Source organism: Ranitomeya variabilis, chromosome 4, assembly GCF_051348905.1.
Source record: "Ranitomeya variabilis isolate aRanVar5 chromosome 4, aRanVar5.hap1, whole genome shotgun sequence".
In the NCBI taxonomy this organism is placed as follows: Eukaryota; Metazoa; Chordata; class Amphibia; order Anura; family Dendrobatidae; genus Ranitomeya; species Ranitomeya variabilis.
Window position 1 is genome coordinate 318,277,525 of NC_135235.1, and position 19,084 is coordinate 318,296,608.

The following is a 19,084-nucleotide window of genomic DNA, read 5'->3' on the forward strand; positions in this document are numbered from 1 at the left end:
CTCCATCAGTGTGCCATCAGTGTTCCCCATCAGTGTTTTCAATCAGTGTTATCAATCAGTGTTCTCCATCAGTGGTTTTGATCAGTGTGCCATCAGTATTCTCCATCAATGTCCTCCATCAGTGTTTTCGATCAGTGTCCCATAAGTGTTCTCCATCAGTGTGCCATCAGTGTTCCCCATCAGTGTTTTTGATCAGTGTGCCATCAGTGTTCTCCATCAATGTCCTCCATCAGTGTTTTCGATCAGTGTCCCATCAGTGTTCTCCATCAGTGTGCCATCAGTGTTTTCGATCAGTGTTATCAATCAGTGTTCTCCATCAGTGTCCTCCATCAGTGTTCTCCATCAATGTCCTCCATCAGTGTTTTCGATCAGTGTCCCATCAGTGTCCTCAATCAGTGTTTTCGATCAGTGTCCCATCAGTGTTCTCCATCAGTGTACCATCAGTGTTTTCGATCAGTGTTATCAATCAGTGTCCTCCATCAGTGTCCTCCATCAGTGTTATCAATCAGTGTTCTCCATCAGTGTCCTCCATCAGTGTTCTCCATCAATGTCCTCCATCAGTGTTTTCGATCAGTGTCCCATCAGTGTCCTCAATCAGTGTTTTCGATCAGTGTCCCATCAGTGTTCTCCATCAGTGTACCATCAGTGTTTTCGATCAGTGTTATCAATCAGTGTCCTCCATCAGTGTCCTCCATCAGTGTTCTCCATCAGTGTTCTCCATCAGTGTTCTCCATCAGTGTTTTCGATCAGTGTTATCAATCAGTGTTATCAATCAGTTTTCTCCATCAGTGTTCCCCATCAGTGTTTTTGATCAGTGTGCCATCAGTGTTCTCCATCAATGTCCTTCATCAGTATTTTCGATCAGTGTCCCATCAGTGTTCTCCATCAGTGTGCCATCAGTGTTCCCCATCAGTGTTATCAATCAGTGTTCTCCATCAGTGTCCTCCATCAGTGTTCCCCATCAGTGTTTTCGATCAGTTATCAATCAGTGTTCTCCATCAGTGGTTTTGATCAGTGTGCCATCAGTATTCTCCATCAATGTCCTCCATCAGTGTTTTCGATCAGTGTCCCATAAGTGTTCTCCATCAGTGTGCCATCAGTGTTCCCCATCAGTGTTTTTGATCAGTGTGCCATCAGTGTTCTCCATCAATGTCCTCCATCAGTGTTTTCGATAAGTGTCCCATCAGTGTTCTCCATCAGTGTGCCATCAGTGTTTTCGATCAGTGTTATCAATCAGTGTCCTCCATCAGTGTTCTCCATCAATGTCCTCCATCAGTGTTTTCGATCAGTGTCCCATCAGTGTTCTCCATCAGTGTGCCATCAGTGTTTTTGATCAGTGTTATCAATCAGTGTTATCAATCAGTGTTCTCCATCAGTGTTCCCCATCAGTGTTTTTGATCAGTGTGCCATCAGTGTTCTCCATCAATGTCCTCCATCAGTATTTTCGATCAGTGTGCCATCAGTGTTATCAATCAGTGTCCTCCATCAGTGTCCTCCATCAGTGTCCTCCATCAGTGTTCTCCATCAGTGTTTTCGATCAGTGTTTTCGATCAGTGTTCTCCATCAGTCTTTTTGATCAGTGTGCCATCAGAGTCCTCCATCATTGTCCTCCATCGTTGACCTCCATCGCTCCATCGGTGTTCTCCATCAGTGTCCTCCATCGGTGTTCTCCATCAATGTGCCATCAGTATTCCCCATCAGTGTTTTTTCGATTGGTGTTCTCCATCAGTGTTCCTCATCAGTGTCCTCCATCAGTGTCCTCCATCAGTGTTCTCCATCAATGTCCTCCATCAGTGTTTTCGATCAGTGTCCCATCAGTGTTCTCCATCAGTGTGCCATCAGTGTTACCCATCAGTGTTTTAGATCAGTGTTATCAATCAGTGTCCTCCATCAGTGTTCCCCATCAGTGTTTTTGATCAGTGTGCCATCAGTGTTTTCCATCAATGTCCTCCATCAGTATTTTCGATCAGTGTGCCATCAGTGTTCCCCATCAGTGTTATCAAGCAGTGTTATCAATCAGTGTTTTTGATCAGTGTGCCATCAGTGTTCTCCATCAATGTCCTCCATCAGTATTTTCGATCAGTGTCCCATCAGTGTTCCCCATCAGTGTTTTTGATCAGTGTTCCTCATCAGTGTCCTCCATCAGTGTGCCCTTATTTTTACCATCAGTGTTTTTCCAGTATGGATAAAGAAATAAATAAGTTTCTCTTATACTTTGCAATGTTAATCATGGACAGTCCACAGAGTGTACACTACTGCCATCCATGTGCTGTATGTGTTTTTCACGGACCCATAGTCTTGTGTTGGCCCTTGTCATTTGTGTTGATGGAAAAAAAACAGACATTTGTATGGCAGCATAGGTTATAATGAGTATGTGTGGTAGCCATGAGAAAATCGGATACACCCAAGTGCTGGAAACACGGACGTGTGCAGGATGTGTTACATCAAGGAGGAATAACTAAACTTGTGCAGATCTAATGCTCCTCCCAACTGACTGCTACCCCTGCACTTCCTTGTGGCTTAGGCTACTTTCACACTAGCGTCGTACTCGGCCCGTCGCAGTGCGTCGGGCCGACGTACCGAAGCTAGCGTTGTGTGCGCCGCACAACGGGTGCAGCGGATGCTGTTTTTAAACGCATCCGCTGCCCCATTGTGAGGTGCGGGGAGGAGGAGGTGGAGTTCCGGCCGCGCATGCGCAGTCGGAAAAGACGTTCTCGACGCACCAAAAAACGTTGCATGCAACGTTTTTTGGTGGCGACGGACCGACACAACACGACGCAACCATCGCACGACGGTTGCGACGTGTGGCACTGCGTCGCAATGCGTCGCTAATAAAAGTCTATGGAGAAAAAACGCATCCTGCAAGCACTTTTGCAGGATGCGTTTTTTCTGCAAAACGACGCATTGCGACGGATTGCAAAAAACGCTAGTGTGAAAGTAGCCTTATCCAGGTTACAGAAATGCTGGCTGCCTTCCTCTGATGCTGAAATCTCTCAACGTGCAGCCATGTACTGGGGACAGAACTTGACTCGCCAGATTATCCCTGCATAACTGCACCCCGGCTATCCTGCCCGCTTTATCTGCAGCTAATGAGGCCCAGGCTGACTCAGCAAACCCCCTGCTTTCTACAGGTTGCGGGAAGGGAGCGTCAGCCCCTGGGGGTTGTGCTGTCAGATAACCAGCCAGCTATCTGTCAATTTGCATCAGCAGCCATGCATGTGGACAGCGCCTATGTGCCAAGTAATCACTTACATCGTGAGAGGAGGAAAACGGCCCACGTTCCCTTAACTGAACGCAGGGTGCACATACTTTTGCTGTAAATCAATTTCTGGAGCAGAAATGTCATTACTTTTTACATTTGCTTTCCATGGGGTATTTGTGCAACACGTGCAAATCTTCTCATTGGGACGACTAAAAATATGGTTGAGAAAACGTTAAAACTATTGTATTCCACTGGAAGGTTTTCTATTACAATTTCACTGAAGTGGTCATTTTTGGCCCCTCATACACTGAGACATTGAGGTCTCACAGCATATGTGTTATAATACTACACTATATTACTACCATACAGTGCCCGCATAAGACTGCAGAAGAATATCCACATATAGTGCTGCACTGCACCCAAATAACATACCACTATACTCCACTAGATGCCACAACTATGCGGTGCCACATAATACACAATTATTGTCTGTGTCATTGTGCCCCGTGGCAGGCATGTAGCCTTAGTAGATGCAATGGTTGTAATCCCATCCAAGTCTTGGGTTCGGCCCATACTTGGACTGGCCCACAGGAGAACAGGAGAATCCTCTGGCAGGCCCCTGTAAAAGACTGCTAATGAGCGGTGCAATTGCTTTTGATTTACAGTTTGCAGAAAAAGGTGTAAACTAATAATGTATTAAACAAACTAGTCAAATAAATATTACATAGAAGCAAAAATAAATTTATCTTCTAGGATCAGGTTATTTTTGCATGTAGCTGAACAGCCTGAAGAATCAATGTTACTGGTTGGTTGCCAACCCAGTCCGACCCTGCAAGTTCAGCCCAAATGAGAAAACTAATCCTTTTGAAGACCCATGATGGTTGGGCAGTCTGTTAGAGATTTTACATGAGGGTCCATAAGCTTCAAGTTATACCACTGACACACGGTGCCAACATAATATCACCATTCGATTCCTATTCCCTACTCAATACTGTTTTGCAATACTAAAAGATTACAATCATTCAGTGATTAAACGATAGCACCGTAATAACATCTACAAAAAAAATGCAATACAGTACCAACATAGTGTTCCCATAAATTTATCTCATAATAGTGACAAATTGTACCTAAATAATAAACTTCTATAAAACCCTAGTGCTAATAGTGACATACTGTACCTAAATACTACACCGCTATACAGCACCAGCACAATGATAGTGACATAGTGTACCTAAATAATATAGCATTACACAGCACCAGTACTATAATAGTGACATACTGTATCTAAATACTACACTGCTATACAGCACCAGCACAATGATAGTGACATAGTGTACCTAAATAATACAGCATTACACAGCACCAGTACTATAATAGTGACATACTGTATCTACATAGTGCACCGCATCAGGGCATCAGTGCTATAATAGTGTCATACTGTACCTAAATACTACACCGCTATACAGCACCAGCACAATGATAGTGACATAGTGTACCTAAATAATACAGCATTACACAGCACCAGTACTATAATAGTGACATACTGTATCTACATAGTGCACCGCATCAGTGCTATAATAGTGTCATACTGTACCTAAATAATACACCGCTATACAGCACCAGCAAAATGATAGTGACATACTGTGCCTAAATAATACAGCATTATACAGCACCAGTACAATAATAGTGACATACTGTAGTTAAACAGTGCACAGCTTCAGAGCATCAGTACTATAATAGTGTCATACTGTACCTAAATAGTGCACCACTATACAGCTCCATTATAATAATAGTGACATACTGTCTAACTAGTGCACCGCTACACAGCATCAATACTATAATACTGACACTGTACCTAAGTAATACACCATGCAGCTCAAGTACAATAATAGTGACTGACAAACTGTGCCTAAATAATACACCTCTATACAGCTCCAGTACAAAAATAGTGACATACTGTACCTAAATAGTGCACCACTACACATCATCAATACTATAATACTGACATACTGTACCTAAGTAATACACCGCCATGCAGCTCCAGTACAATAATAGTGACATACTGTACCTAAATAGTGCACCACTATACAGCTCCATTACAATAATAGTGACATACTGTCTAACTATTGCACCGCTACACAGCATCAATACTATAATACTGACACTGTACCTAAGTAATACACCACCATGCAGCTCAAGTACAATAATAGTGACAAACTGTGCCTAAATAATACACCTCTATACAGCTCCAGTACAAAAATAGTGACATACTGTACCTAAATAGTGCACCGCTACACATCATCAATACTATAATACTGACATACTGTACCTAAGTAATACACCGCCATGCAGCTCCAGTACAATAATAGTGACATACTGTACCTAAATAGTGCACTGCTACACAGCATTAATACTACACTCACCGGCCACTTTATTAGGTACACCATGCTAGTAACGGGTTGGACCCCCTTTTGCCTTCAGAACTGCCTCAATTCTTCGTGGCATAGATTCAACAAGGTGCTGGAAGCATTCCTCAGAGATTTTGGTCCATATTGACATGATGGCATCACACAGTTGCCGCAGATTTGTCGGCTGCACATCCCAAATATGCTCCATACAAGGCAGGATGGATCCATGCTTTCATGTTGTTTACGCCAAATTCTGACCCTACCATCCGAATGTCGCAGCAGAAATCGAGACTCATCAGACCAAGCAACGTTTTTCCAATCTTCTACTGTCCAATTTCGATGAGCTTGTACAAATTGTAGCCTCAGTTTCCTGTTCTTAGCTGAAAGGAGTGGTACCCGGTGTGGTCTTCTGCTGCTGTAGCCCATCTGCCTCAAAGTTCGACGCACTGTGCGTTCAGAGATGCTCTTAGGCCTACCTTGGTTGTAACGGGTGGCGATTTGAGTCACTGTTGCCTTTCTATCAGCTCGAACCAGTCTGCCCATTCTCCTCTGACCTCTGGCATCAACAAGGCATTTCCGCCCACAGAACTGCCGCTCACTGGATTTTTTTTCTTTTTCGGACCATTCTCTGTAAACCCTAGAGATGGTTGTGCGTGAAAATCCCAGTAGATCAGCAGTTTCTGAAATACTCAGACCAGCCCTTCTGGCGCCAACAACCATGCCACGTTCAAAGGCACTCAAATCACCTTTCTTCCCCATACTAATGCTCGGTTTGAACTGCAGGAGAATGTCTTGACCATGTCTACATGCCTAAATGCACTGAGTTGCCGCCATGTGATTGGCTGATTAGAAATTAAGTGTTAACAAGAAGTTGGACAGGTGTACCTAATAAAGTGGCCGGTGAGTGTATAATACTGACATTCTGTACCTAAATAATACACCGCCATACAGCTCCAGTACAATAATAGTCACATACTGTACCTAAATAATACAGTATTATGCGGCACCAGTACTATAATAGTGACAATTTATACCTAAATAATACACTTCTATACCTCACCAGTACAATGTACATTAATAGTGACATTGTGTACCCAAATACTACCGCTATACTGTACGTACATAATACTGTCATATAATGTCCACATAATATACCCATACAGGAACTACACCATACCAGCAGCAATATGAACATTTCTGGACCATACCAGCAGCAATATGAACATTTCTGGACCATACCAGCAGCAATATGAACATTTCTGGATGATCAGATGCCGCCATAACACAATCCTGTGTATGATGCCAGGCACACTCTTTGCCGGCTTCCTGTGGCCTTTATGCCTGGCAGGGCCCAGTTGTTCCACAGAAAAAGACCAAGTTATTTCATGAGCGGATAACTGTAACCATGGCGATATGCCAGGGAAAATGTGGGTCACTTGCAGCTTGGACGGAGAGATAAAAGCTGCACCGTCAGAACCTGACATTGTGGTTAGAATAAGGTGGCTTGTGGATAGCAAAATGTATTAAAAGTCGCATAACAGATGCTCCGGAGGGTCCAACACCTACACCGTACAGTCCTCTCCATGTATGCTTCTTCTGGTGGTGGGTAGGTGGCATGTATATGGGCTACGGGTCAGATTTGTGCTACTTCCATGTTTAGTCTCCAATGCCAGAAGTCTTACTCTGCTAGAGTCAGATGTGCCAAATTCACCAAGAAATGCGCCCCTCTTCATGAATTTGGCCTCAGGCTGCCGCGTGCTATAGTCTGAGATCTACTCTAAATGCAGCTGAAGTATTCTTAGGCCTAAGTCGTCCCACTTTTCGTAAATCTGTCAAACCAGGCACCTGTGGTGCAAAACTGTACTACTTATGTCAGCCAGAAAAATGGCGGAAACTGCATGATGGAAGTTGTAGAAAATGTGATCAAGGAGAACGGTCAGAGCAGGGGTGTAGACTTTGGCAGCGGGCGGTCAGAGCGGCCTTTGCACCTGTAGCTCGTGATAACAAGAGGTCATTGACCAAAACTTATACAGAGATAATGTTCACATGGTGCCATAAAGGAGCCTGTAATACTGATACTGGCCTTATATCTGTAGAATAAGCCGTCCCTTGGCTCTATCTATGTCTATCTATCTATTATCTATCTACTTATCTATCTATCTATCTATCTATCTATCTATTATCTATCTGTCTAATCTATTATCTATCTATCATCTATCTATCTATTATCTATTTATCTATCATCTATCTATTATCTATCTATTATTTACCGTATCTATCTATTTATTATCTTTCTATCTATTATCTATCTATCTATCTATCTATCTATGTACAGTATAGATGTATCTACTAGCTGAAGAGCCCGGCGTTGCCTGGGCATAGTAAATATCTGTGGTTAGTTATAGCACCTCACTTCTCTTATTTTCCCATCAGGCCTCTCATTTAGCACCTCACTTCTCTCATTTTCCCATCACGCCTCTCATTTTCTCCCTCACATCTTTCATTTTCCCCCTCACATCTCTCATTTTCTCCCCCACACCTCTCATTTTCCCTCTCACTCCTCTCATTCCCCCCTCACTCCTCTCATTCCCCCTAACACTTGTCATTTCGACCTCACATCTGTCATTTTCTGATCACTCCACTATTTTCCCTCACTCCTCTCATTTTGCACTCACACCTTTTCATTTCCACCTCACACCTCTCATTTTCACCTCACACCTCTCATTTTCACCTCACACCTCTCATTTTCACCTCACACCTCTCATTTTCCCCTCAGTATATACATGTTTGTCATCTCCCTTATATATATTATACACCTGTATGTCATCTCCTGTATATAGTATATACCTGTATGTAATCTCCCCTGTATATAGTATATACCTGTATCTCATCTCCCCTGAAATAGTATATACCTGCTGTATGTCATCTCCTCCTGTATATTGTATATACCTATGTGTCATCTCCTCCTGTATATAGTATATATCTGTATGACACCTCTTCTGTACATAGTATATACCTGTATGTCATCTCTTCCTATATATAGTATATACCTGTATGTCATCTCCTGTACATAGTATATGTCTGTATGTCATCTCCCCTGTATATAGTATATACCTGCTGTATGTCATCTCCTCCTGTATATACTTATGTGTCATCTCCTCTTTTATATAGTATATACCTGTATGTCATCTCCTCCTGTATATAGTATACACCTGTGTCATCTCCTCCTGTATGTAGTATATACCTGTATGTTATCTCCTCCTGTATATAGTATATACCTGTATGTCATCTCCTCCTGTATATAGTATATACCTGTAAGTCATGTCCTCCTGTATATAGTACATATGTGTCATCTGCTCCTGTATTAGACCTCGTTCACACGTTATTTGGTCAGTATTTTTACCTCAGTATTTGTAAGCTAAATTGGCAGCCTGATAAATCCCCAGCCAACAGGAAGCCCTCCCCCCTGGCAGTATATATTAGCTCACACATACACATAATCGACAGGTCATGTGACTGACAGCTGCCGTATTTCCTATATGGTACAATTGTGGTGCATTTTGAGTATGTGCAAGTTTTGTGTGACGCAACTTTTGCATGTGTTGCAACTGTTGTGCATGTGGCAATTTTTCCGCGTGTGCAAGTTTTGCGTGTGGTGAGTTTTCCATGAGGTGAGTTTTGCACGTGTGGCGAGTTTTGCGTGAGCCTAGTTTTGCACGTGGCGAGTTTTGCATGTGGCGAGTTTTGAGCGGCGACTTTTGTGTTTCGACTTTTATGTGGCGAGGTTGGTGTATGTGTGGTGAAATGTGTGCTGAGGGTGGTATATGTGTTCAAGCACGTGGCAGTGTGTGGCGCATTTTGTGTGTGTGTTCATATCCCCGTGTGTGGTGAGTATCCCATGTCGGGGCCCCACCTTAGCAACTGTACGGTATATACTCTTTGGCACCATCGCTCTCACTCTTTAAGTCCCCCTTGTTCACATCTGGCAGCTGTCAATTCGCCTCCAACACTTTTCCTTTCACTTTTTCCCTATTATGTAGATAGGGGCAAAATTGTTTGGTGAATTGTAACGTGCGGGGTTAAAATTTTGCCTCATAACATAGCCTATGACGCTCTCAGGGACCAGACGTGTGACTGTGCAAAATTTTGTGGCTGTAGCTGCGACGGTGCAGATGCCAATCACGGACATACACACATACATACATACACACACACATTCAGCTTTATATATTAGATCTATCATCTATCTATTATCTATCAATTATTTATCTATCTACCTATCTGTCTCATATCTATCTGTCAGGGGCGGACACTGCTAGCAAAGGTCATCCTTTCGTCTTTCCCCACCAACACACACACACACACTTACATGCATGTTCACATATAGGCACACATATACAGACATAGATAAACATATACCAATGTATTACACTCACATGTACACATTACAAAACATATATGAATGCGTGTGTATGTTTGTATACGTACAGTATATATGTATGTGTATATATATATATATATGTGTGTGTATATACAGACCAAAAGTTTGGACACACCTTCTCATTTAAAGATTTTTCTGTATTTTCATGACTATGAAAATTGTAAATTCACACTGAAGGCATCAAAATTATGAATTTACACATGTGGAATTATATACTTAACAAAAAAGTGTGAAACTGAACATATGTCTTATATTCTAGGTTCTTCAAAGTAGCCACCTTTTGCTTTGATGACTGCTTTGCACACTCTTGGCATTCTTTTGATGAGCTTCAAGAGGTAGTCACCGGGAATGGATTTCTTGCCTTATAAATGGGGTTGGGACCATCAGTTGGGTTGAGCAGAAGTCTGGTGGGTACACAGCTGATAGTCCTACTAAATAGACTGTTAGCTGCTTTTTTCTTGCCATAACACAAATTCTAAGTAAAGAAAAATGAGTGGCCATCATTACTTTAAGAAATGGAGGTCAGTCAGTCTGAAAAATTGGGAAAACTTTGAAAGTGTCCCCAAGTGCAGTTGCAAAAACCATCAAGGACTACAAAGAAACTGGCTTACATGAGGACCGCCCCAGGAAAGGAAGACCAAGAGTCACCTCTGCTTCTGAGGATAAGTTTATCTGAGTCACCTGCCTCAGAAATCACAGGTTAAAAGCAGTTCAGATTAGAGACCAGGTCAATGCCACACAGAGTTCTAGCAGCAGACACATCTCTACAACAACTGTTAAGAGGAGACTTTGTGCAGCAGGCCTTCATGGTAAAATAGCTGCTAGGAAACCACTGCTAAGGACAGGCAACAAGCAGAAGAGACTTGTTTGGGCTAAAGAACACAAGGAATGGACATTAGACAAGTGGAAATCTGTGCTTTGGTCTGATGAGTCCAAATTTGAGATCTTTGGTTCCAACCACCGTGTCTTTGTGCGACGTAGAAAAGGTAAACGGATGGACTCTACATGCCTGGTTCCGATCGTGAAGCATGGAGGAGGATGTGTGATGATGTGGGGGTGCTTAGCTGGTGACACTGTTGGGGATTTATTCAAAATTGAAGGCATACTGAACCAGCATGGCTACCACAGCATCTTGCAGCGGCATGATATTCCATCTGGTTTGCGTTTAGTTGGACCATCATTTATTTTTCAACAGGACAATGACCTCAAACACACCTTCAGGCTGTTTAAGGGCTATTTGACCAACAAGGAGAGTCATGGGGTGCTACGCCAGATGACCTGGCATCCACAGTCACCAGACCTGAACCAAATCGAGATGGTTTGTGGTGAGCTGGACCGCACAGTGAAGGCAAAAGGGCAGGGCCGTATTTGCCTCTAGGCACTTGAGGGCATGTGCCTAGGGCGGGGATGATGTGGGGGGCGGCACCTGAGCAAGGTTTTTTTTTTTTTAAATTTATTTAAGTCCTGGGTCACCTCCCGACCGACCGCCCCCCAGCCATAACCCCCCCGGGGCCGCACGCCCCCTGCCTCCCACCCTCCTTGAAGATATCATACTCACCCTGCTCCAGCGATGCCTGGTCTCAGCGTCTGCAGCACGTCCTGAGTGAGCGGTCACGTGGTACCGCTCATTAAAGTCATGAATATGAGCATATTCATGACCTTAATGATTGGTACCACATGACCGCTCACTCAGGAAAAAGGTGCAGTGCGCCGGGAGTCAGGACAGAGCTAGATGTTCGGCGCTGCCGCGCGGTGTGGGAAAGGTGAGTATGAGGGACGGGGGGATGAAGAACGGGGAGCAGAGCCATGCAAGATGGGAGCAGCCGAGCGGGAGCCAGGGGGTTGAGAGATGAGCCATGCATACAGGGGGGCCAATATGGGCCATGCATACAGGAGGAAGGGGGGAATATGAGCCATGCATATGGGGGGGGAATATGAGCCATGCATACAGGAGGGTGGGGGGGGAATATGTGCCATGCATACAGGAGGAGGGGGAATATGGGCCATGCATACAGGGGGGGAATATGAGCCATGCATACAGGAGGGTGGGGGGATATGAGCCATGCATACAGGAGGGTGGGGGGAATATGAGCCATGCATACAGGTGGGGGGAATATGAGCCATGCATGCAGGAGGAGGGGGGAATATGAGCCATGCATACAGGGGGAGGAATATGAGCCATGCATACAGGAGGGTGGGGGGAATATGAGCCATGCATACAGGAGGGAGGGAGGAATATGAGCCATGCATACAGGAGGGGGGGAATATGAGCCATGCATACAGGAGGGGGAATATGAGCCATGCATATAGGTGGGGGGGAATATGGGATGGGAGGGAGATGAGCCATGCATGCAGGAGGGGGATTTGAGCCATGCATACAGGATGTAGGGGAGATGAGCCATGTATGCAAGATGGGAGGGGGGCATTATACAGTATTGAGCATCATATGTGGCCATTATACAGTATGGAGCATCATATGTGGCCATTATACAGTATGGAGCATCATGTGTGGCCATTATACAGTATGGAGCATCATGTGTGGCCATTATACAGTATGGAGCATCATGTGTGACCATTATACAGTATTGAGCATCATGTGGGATCATTATACAGTATGGAGAACTGTGTGTGGTCATTATACAGTAGGGAGCATCATGTGTGGCCATTATACAGTATGAAGCATCATGTGCGGCCGTTATACAGTATGGAGCATCATGTGTGGCCAAAGGCCATTATACAATATTGAGCATCGTGTGTGGCCATTATACAGTATGGAGCATCATGTGTGGCCATTATACAGTATTGAGCATCATGTGTGGCCATTATACAGTATTGAGCATCATGTGGGATCATTATACAGTATGGAGAACTGTGTGTGGCCATTATACAGTATGGAGCATCATGTGTGGCGTTATACAGTATTGAGCGTCATGTGTGGCCATTATACAGTATGGAGCATCATGTGTGGCCATTATACAGTATGGAGCATCATATGTGGCCATTATACAGTATGGAGCATCATGTGTGGCCATTATACAGTATGGAGCATCATGTGGGGCCATTATACAGTATGGAGCATCATGTGTGGCTGTTATACAGTATTGAGCATCATGTGGGGCCATTATACAGTATTGAGCATCATGTGTGGCCATTATACAGTATGGAGCACTGTGTGGCCATATTTTTTTGTTTATAATTATTGTATATGAAGCAGTGCTAAATAGGTGTGGTTGGGACATGGATATGGGTGTGACTAGTTGTGAAATGGGTGTGTTCAGAGGCGCGGCCTAAAATTTGCCACGGCACACTACGCGCGCCGCAAACTTTATACCTCTTTTCCTTCTTCAAAAGTTGGGAGGTATGGTACCGCATTTGCCAGATGACGGCAAATCCCATAGGGAATGAATGAGGCCGAACGCAGTGTTGCCGTGAGTGATCCGTTACGCGGCAGATGCAGAAAAACTGCCGGATCTGCTGCAAAAGGCTACTTTCACATCAGCGATTCTTGCCAAAGTCACTGCCGATAGTGTCATACTCACCAAAGGGGGAGGCAGCACTAAAAGTTCCTAGGGCAGCAGAAACTCTAAATACGGCCCTGCAAAAGGGCCAACAAGTGCTAAGCATCTCTGGGAACTCCTTCAAGATTGTTGGAAGACCATTCCCGGTGACTACCTCTTGAAGCTCATCAAGAGAATGCCAAGAGTTTGCAAAGCAGTCATCAAAGCGAAAGGTGGCTACTTTGAAGTACCTAGAATATAAGACATAATTTCAGTTGTTTCACACTTTTTGTTAAGTATATAATTCCACATGTGTTAATTCATAGTTTTGATGCCTTCAGTGTGAATGTACAATATTCATAGTCATGAAATACAGAAAAATCTTTAAATGAGGTGTGTCCAAACTTTTGGTCTGTACTGTATATAACGTATATATATATATATATATATATATATATATATATATATATATATATATATATATATATACAGTATGTAAATATATATTTTTTGTGTGTATGTGTATATATATATCGTATATATGTGTAAATATAAACAGTATGTATATATGTATGTGTCTATAGTATACACATGCACATAGCATAAAACACATGCATCACAATTACATTGATATATATCATTTTGTTTTCCCCTTTGCTCATTCACAGTGTAACATAAGAACGTGTGGTCTCTATATCCACGGTATCGCGGCCCTGCGGCTGTGCACTTTGAGGTGTTGGATGTGGCAGTGAGCGGCTCCATAAATATAACTGCTGTGTGTGTAGTTTCCTGAGACTTGTATTACTTGTTTACTCCTGTGACTCCGGCAGTGAGTTCTGGGGACGTGTGGGTGGTCGCGCCATAGGAGAGCTGCCAGTGAGGTCGTCTCTGATGTTCAATGTAAGTTTTTTTTTCTGTTGGATTTTTCACAGATCTGACAGAAAGAAAATGGTGACTTGCTCCACTGGAGGTAAAAGGAAGCATGGCTTCTAGGAGGAAATGTCTCCGTACACCCAGTGACTGACAGCCTGACAGCCTGACAGCCTGTGCAGCAGCACATGTAGGCCATTGTACGTGAACATTGGACAAAATATCATATGGTAACAAAAATTGGGTTGTATTGTGTTACATGGAGTCCTGACTGGTTACTATTGGTGTTACCATTTTAGAATTGGGATTTGGGGGGTTAAAAGTAAAAACTGTCAGACTCTTTCCATTCATATATTTTATGATCTGTACATACAGCATTGGACTGGGGTAATAAGGGCCCAGCGGTAACATTGACTCTGGGGGCCCACTGTTACGCTACATGCAAATATTACATTACCCCCATTCACAAATTACCTATGCTGCTATATACGGTAATAATAAAATAATTAAAAAGAGCAGTTTGTTAAATAAATGAAGAGATTCTGTATTTGTCTGCACATAGTAAATCAAGTGTACTGTGTATTCTGCCAATTACTGTTCATATGATGGATTGGGGGCGCAGTTCTGCACTGCGGCCCCCCGGGGGATTCACCTGTTCCCCAGTTGGCCAGTCCAGGCCTGTGTATATATCAGCAGCATCATCACGTATTCTCCAGATTACAGTTTTTGTTTATTTTAATCAGTTGAAAAAATACAAAAATCAAAACATAAAAGTGGTAAAATTTTCAGCTTTATTTTGCAAAATTTGCAATTTTTCTCAGTTCTGATCCAATTTCTGGCCAATTTAATTGTACATGTGGCAAAAGGGGTTATGAATAATATTTTACAGAAACGGAAAATAATTCTCTAAATCTAGAATTAAAGTAAGGAAGTCAGGGACGGACTTACAGCTATAAAACACATATACAGCATGAACTGCACATGAATACTGTACGTTTCCTGACCTCTGGGATCTACTCATAGAAACGCAAAGGTCACAGGACCAACAATTTTATAACATAAATATTTAACACTGGGATTTTTTACATTTTATTTTAAATACTTTAAGTACTGTCCCTTTATGTGTTTTCCTGCTCTTCTTCATGTTTCATCATGCGGCCTGTATATATTATATAATCCACGAGACTTCTCTCTACCTCTCTCTCTCTATAAACCGTGTCACAGGCTGAAAGTCAGAGAGCTCGTAAAGGACACCGAATGTCCAAGAACTCAACAGAATATTTTAGTCAAATGTTAGATAACCATGATTACCCAGAATAATCCAGATTAGATTAGAAATCTGCAGCCGTATTACTGAATAAACCGAATAATCTAAAACTCTGTTACATAGCTCTACGAGGTTATCTATCTATCTATCTATCTATCTATTTATCTATCTCTATCTCATATCTGTATATATCTATCTATCTATCTATCTATCTATCTATCTATCATCTATCTATCTATCTATCTATCTATCTCTATCTCATATCTGTATATATCTATCTTTCTATCATCTTTCTATGTATTATCTATCTATCGATCTTATCTAGTAATCTATTATCTATCTATATACAGTATATTATCTATTAATCTATTATCTATCTATCTATCTATCTATCTATCTATCTAAGTTATATCCTTTTATCTACATCATTTTCACTGACTCAGACAAGAAGTCATGTACTTAGGCAGAATCACAAAAAAATGTGCAGACAAAAAGTGACGGCCTCTGGAGTCAAGGACATTAAGTACAAGGTTGCGTGACAGACATTTTATTTCTTTCACATCTGGCTGTTGTAACCTATGGGAAATTACATAAAATTACTGACACTTATTATGGATCATATGGGTGGGCTGAATAGTATATATTGTAATTTGCTATAAAATTCATCAAACTGGTAACACAGTATATAATAGCGTAATAATATAAAGTAACATCTAATATACAATAAAACATCGAATATAGAATGTAACATATACCATATAATTAATAAAATACGTTCACGGCCTGTTAACCTTTCAGTTCTAGATTATATGAGGGTCACTCACCATTTTTCCATGGCGGCTTTGAGTTCAGTGCAGGGGTTCTCTACGGGCGCCGTACTGACCTCCTCTACGGTCGGCGCTGAGTCTTCGGATGGAGCGTCAGACATATTGGCTGCTGGATCTTATCGGTGCACAGCTCTGAGGACACTTGACACAGGCTGTACTTGTAGGAGATCTCTAGCTGTGTTACTGGTCTAACTCCCCCTTCGATCCCTATCTATGTCTGGTAGGCAGTGGACTAGAAGAATTTTGTCACACTGACAGGAGGTAGAGCAAGGCCAGCCCATCAGCAGGGAGGAGTGATAAGAGGACAGAGGTCTAGGAGAGGAGTTGTCTGCTTACTAACTTGGGAGTAATTCACAAAAACAGAAAAGGATTTGGCGTTCAGTAGCAGAAGTAATAATCATTGTCGGGTCAGGTGGTGAAGGTATATTGTGGGGTCAAGTGGGGCAGCCATGCTGATCGTGGGGTTATGCGGTGAAGTAATGCTAAGTCTGGGGTCAGGTGATCCAGTTGTGCTGATGGAGGGGTCAGATGGTTCAGGCATGCTGATTTAGGGGTCAGACCGTGCCGTCATGCTAATCGCGGGATCAAGTAGTGCTGTCATGCTGATCATGGGGTCAGACCATGCCATCACGAAGATCGTGGGGTTAGGTGATACTGTCACGCTGAACATGATGTCAGGCCATGCCGTCACTTTGATCATGGGGTCAGGCCATGTGGAATGCCCGCCAGGGCCATGGGGTACTCGGTACCGGGTCCAGTACTTAAAGGGACGTGTCACGGCAGCGACCCGGTCCGTGGCCCTCGGCGCCCATGTAAAAGGGATATAGATTAAAGTTTATGTTCGTGACGCCACCTGTGGTATTCGGTCAGTAGGTACCGACGCTGCTTAAAGGGGTCCTCTGGGGTGATGGTATGGCAGCTAGATGGTACAACTTCCCAAGGGAGAAGTATGTCCCCAGGGCACCCGGTGAGTAAGTGAAGATGGTGAGAAGTGCTTATTAACTTCATAAGTCACATACTTAGTGACAGGAAGTCCAACTGTGTACAATCTAAGTGTCAGATGGTCAGTCAGTGTTACGGAACCCCCCAGTACCCAGAATATGTTGTGCAGTTATATGTAAGTGCAGCGCCCCAGAGTCCTGGTCGTTGCAGTACTGTGGCTCCGCCACTATGGGGAGCTATGGTGCGTCCGATGGCACTGAAGGAGTTCATCTGATCAGGTATCACAGACACCAATACATTTCACAGCTGGGCCTCCGGGGGGAGCTAAGGGTTCTATTCATTAGGCCACTCCTCACATACTGGTAAAACTGGGGGTCAGGCAGGAAGTTAGATCAGAAAGCTGACTGGGTTGGAACCAGGCAACACCTTGTGGCAGAGGGTGTTGTGGGGGAAGATACAGTAGGGTCTCTGTCAGGGGTGGGATCCTGACAGAGGCTTGGCAACAAGAAAGAACAATACGGGACCGTGCCTGCTCCGGGTAGCGGCAGTCCCCAAGAAAGGATTAGAAGCGAGATAGATTGTGCTGAGTGAGAAATGAGATCAAGCAAAAGGAGAAATACCAGTAGGAGTCGTGCTGTAAGACCGAAGCAACATCCTACTGAGGCGCGTAGCCGGCGGCCGGAACGCCGAGGGAGTAGAATAACATTCAGCTTCAAGCAATACTTCAAACCGCGGCAGGACAGTCAGTCTAAGGCGGGCTGTCTAACACATATCACCTATGCAGTCTTGGGGGGCAACTTGTGGAGAGGGGCGACTCTAGGGTCCCGGAAGAGCTCCGAGCCTACCCGTCAAACGGGTGCCGTCCCAACCAGAACATCAGGGAGGGACGGAGGATTAGCAGAACATCATCTAATCGAGTTGTGAGGGAACATCAGAAACAGGCACAACAGTTGTGGGGTACTTTCCGTAAGCACAGCAGGGAAGGACCACAACACATAGCGCTAGTAGGAAGGCACCGATTTCCACCTGTGAAGAGAACTCTGGAGGTGCCATTGGACCGGCCGGACTTGCGCAGCCTGGTGAACCGTGTTCCGGACTGAGGACCCAGAGATCTTCAGTAAAGAGGTAAAGAGACTGCAACCTGGTGTCCTCGTTATTTACTGCACCGCACCACAGCATTCCCACCATCATCCACACCCCATCTACATCCGTCCTATTATTCACTGTGCGCCCCTCGGCAGGGTCACGGATCGGGCCTAGCCACCGCGACAACCCCAGAGCAGAGACTCAGAGGCCCGGTACCGGGTACCCCTCGGCCCTGCGGCAGTGGGGGCGCTACAACTTGGCGTCACGAACAGGATCTACTTAAGCCTGAAGAATCAGGTCATGTGTGCCTTGGAACGGTGATTTACTGTACTTTATTGGAAGAGCTGTGTATTGCCGCTTGCCGCCAGAAGTTCCCGCCAAAATCGCCGCCATTGCTGCGCCAAAGAAGAAGGAGGGCGTGCCATGGGAGGAGCCTATCAAAGTGGCGCCAGAAACGGCGACCACCCCCTGCGTCTCTTGCTGCAGAGCGGTGACCTGCCTCAAAGCAGAGAACAGCCCCCTGACTTCCAACGGCGGGAACGAG

At 44.0% G+C, this 19,084-nt stretch overlaps 1 long non-coding RNA gene across 1 annotated transcript in view; it reads right to left on the reverse strand.

The window, feature by feature from the left end:
- LOC143764649 (uncharacterized) overlaps positions 1-16,765 on the reverse strand; it is a 46,642-nt gene extending 29,877 nt beyond the window's left edge. The window contains exon 1 of the long non-coding RNA XR_013213246.1: positions 16,510-16,765. This is a non-coding gene — a long non-coding RNA (uncharacterized LOC143764649). The remainder of the gene's footprint in view (positions 1-16,509) is intronic.
- Positions 16,766-19,084: the final 2,319 nt, after the last annotated feature.